The sequence below is a fragment of the Quercus lobata genome, chromosome 4 (genome assembly GCF_001633185.2).
Source record: "Quercus lobata isolate SW786 chromosome 4, ValleyOak3.0 Primary Assembly, whole genome shotgun sequence".
NCBI lineage: Eukaryota > Viridiplantae > Streptophyta > Magnoliopsida > Fagales > Fagaceae > Quercus > Quercus lobata.
In genome coordinates, this window is record NC_044907.1 from 72,395,519 (window position 1) to 72,399,003 (window position 3,485).

Consider the following 3,485-nt stretch of genomic DNA (forward strand, 5'->3'; position numbering starts at 1 on the left):
AAAAAAAAAAAAAACAAATAGCACAAGACCATTTTGTTAAGATTTACTGGTAAAATTATTTTGTAGTATTAAACCTAAACTCTACTATAACTTCTAGGATCACTGTGCCCATAAAAAATATCTAACAATATATGTTGGCCATGGATCAGTTCTCATTACTATTTATACTCTGCAGATTTTGAGAGTATACAATTTTTTGACTCATAATTAATTGCTTAAGGTACACAATCGATACAAGATTACAACTCAACCATCAGGAACGTTCTTTTCAACATAAAATACATGTTCAGATCAATCCAATAATTTTTCAAGAGTTAACTCTTTAGTCTGTTAAAATAGCTTTTTAGATGAATGAAGCTTACCACTGTAGCAGCCCATTAACTTGACAACACAGGTACCATTCTTAATACATTAAGATTGAACATGGGTTACATGAATTATTTCTTGAACCTCCGGACAGTAGTGTTGCAACCAAAGGATAATTTATAACCTACATTAGGAAGAGGATGATCTCCAATATAAGAGTCTCAATATCAAATCATGGTTTTGTATCAGGAGATATACATGACCATCGGTCCATCAAATTTTAGAGCTGTGTATGCCACAAGGAGTACTGGAAGCCTCTCTGACTCTTGTTTCCATCTTCATCATCATCATACTCAGATTTTCTAGAAAGCCCCTTCACATCCAAATTCATTTTCCTAGCTTTTCTTCCTCTATTCCCTGCAACATTTTTTCGAACACCTCTCTAACTCTTGTTTTCATCTTCATCATCATCATACTCATCGTCACTAGCATCCTCGACCTCAGCACCAAATGAATCAGACAACGCCCCTTCATATTCTTCCCCACTTTCATCTTCCTTTCCTTTCTCTTTTTCATCAATAATTGTCTGCTTTTTCTTTTCATTACTTCCACCCAGCACACTAACCGGTTTACCATCTTCCTTCACCATGTTCATGAGATGAATATACTGATTCCTCATTTGCATCCATGGATGATCCTCAACTAGCAAACTTGTAACCCTCCTTCAAAACCACAGTGTAGGTTCCAATCTTAGTGGACATATAAAATACACGGATGCTGAAGCAATGCTCTCTTAAACCTCGACCGAAGCCCCAAATACTCTCCAAGCAACAGAAAATTATCCCTCTCAGTCTTCTTTGGCACAAGAATATGAAGCAACTCGTGCAAAACTGCAACCGTCCACTTATCTGATTCATCACTATTTGACAAAAGATGAGAAGCATCTTCATATGGAGAAATGTAAGGCAACTTCTACCACTCATCTTCCCACTTCTTCAACTTCTTATCCATCTCAAAACCTCTCGAGAATTGCAAAGGGAATGCAATAGAACCCTTCTTTTCCATAACTGAAACTGCAAGCTCATCACTCCAACAAACCAACTCCAAAACACTATCTTCATCTTTGTTTCCACCACCTACGACTCGAAAATAGTCAGGGAACTCCAGAACTATGGTTTTTTTTTTTTTTTTTCATAATTATTAGGAAGACCCAAATCCCATTTCAAGAAATCAATGATGCTAAGTGGGATTTTGTTGGTTTTTGATATCATCAAGAGCTTCAAAAGGGGATCAGCAGTCTGCTTCTTATAGGTATCGCTCTGATAAACCAAGCGTTGTTCGGCGTTGAGGTCTAATGCCTCACCAGTGAGGCGGACGTGGGGCAAAACTCCGATTCCACCAGGAAGGAACTCATAAAAAGCAAAAGGGTATTTGCAGATGAAATCAATGGAGCGGAATGGGTTTTGGAGGGAGTCACGTTTCTGGGTGATGATGGAGATGGGTGCAGAGTTTGAAGGCTCGGATATGAGCAACTTCTTGAGATTGATAAGGGGTTTTAAGTGCTTCTCCTTCTCCACAGCGTGGTCGAGGCCTTGGTCTCTGATCCATTTGGCTATGGTTTCCACCACCAAGGTTCAGATATGAGCAAATTTATTTTTACCAAGATCTCTAAATAGATAAATAAAATACCATCAGAATTTCTCTGCATTCTTTGCTCCCTCCTCCTCGTCACTGGCAACAAGTCCAAAAGCAGAATCCCACCGTGCAGTGCAATGCAGTGCAGGTAGTAGTGTTTCTTCTTTCATTTCCTTTCCTTCAAATGTGCAATTCCATAAACCCACTGCTGCTGCGGGCTCCTTCTCTCTCTCTCTCTTTTTTATTTTTTTTTATTTTGTGTTTAATATATTTCTTTCTTCTTGTCTTTTGAGTGAGGAAGAACTGTCTTAGAAGAATCGCTAAAGAAAAGACAAGATGGTCTCGGCAAAAGAAGAAGCGACAAGTTGGTGTGCGGAGGAAAAAAAATGAGAAAAAAGTGAAGGAAAAAAAAATTAAAAAAAGGATTTTGAGTGGAATACGTGTCCGAAAATTTACAAAATAAAAATTACAATCATGTTAAAATGCGATAAATTTTCACAACAATTGAAGTGTCAAATCTTCCATACGTCAAAATAAAATTAAACAAATTAATAAAATATTAGATTAGAATTGATCACAACTAAAAACAAAGAGTCTTATGAAAATATTGTCACATTTTATTTTATCCCTAAACTTTTTTAATTAGTGCTATTTTTCCTTTAAAAAAAAAATAGTGTTATTGATAAAATATTTTATAACAATTTCATTATAAAGTTTACACAATAAATTGTTATTAGTTCTCATCTAAACCTACTAGTGATATTATTATCTTCCCTACCATTAACAACTTGTCATGTAGACTTTTTTTTATTATAAGAAATACGTCAACTTTATTAAGAAGATTGAAAAAGGAATACATCTTGAGCCATAGCATTCTCAATAATAGTTGGATTTTCCTCAATCTAAGTTACAAATAAATCTAAATTTTTGGATGTGTGCTGGGCGATTCCCTTGGCAACGAACATGGGAGAATTGTGCTGCCCTGAAGTCTTGAAGTCTACATAAGCATGCTGCAATGACGTTGGAGATGGTAGCTGGAGGAGTTGTTTTACCCATAAGTGCTTGAAAGAGAAGTTCTGAGTCGCATTCAAATATTACTTCCTGAAGCCCCATGTCACATGCAAAAATAATACCTTCCTTCATAGCTTTGGCTTCTGCTTCTAGTGGGCCAAGTGGCACCCATAACTTCTTGCACATAGCTGCAATGACTTGCCCTTTGTGATCACGAGCCACCACACCCATGCCTGTGGTTTGCGCTTGCTTGAAGACGACACCATCTGTGTTTATCTTGTACCATGGGCTGTTCGGTGGAGACCAAGTGATAGTGTGTGGGACGATGGGTGACTGGAACTTGTGGTTTGCACTTCGAAACTCTTCAAGCAGGAACGTTGCTTTCTAAATGATGCCAATGCTTGTCTGCCGTGTCCTACCTGTTCTAGCAATGTTTCTCGCATGCCAAAGGCTCCAAGCAATAGCCATAGTGAGTCCCACAAGTTCGTCCCCAACATGTTGAACTAACATCAGGTGCCAAAGGAGGTCAAGAA

At 37.7% G+C, this 3,485-nt stretch overlaps 1 pseudogene; it reads right to left on the reverse strand.

Annotated features, from left to right (window-relative positions):
* Window positions 1-328: 328 nt before the first annotated feature.
* LOC115985750 lies at window positions 329-3,183 on the reverse strand (annotated as a pseudogene).
* Between the last annotated feature and the right edge of the window lie 302 nt (window positions 3,184-3,485).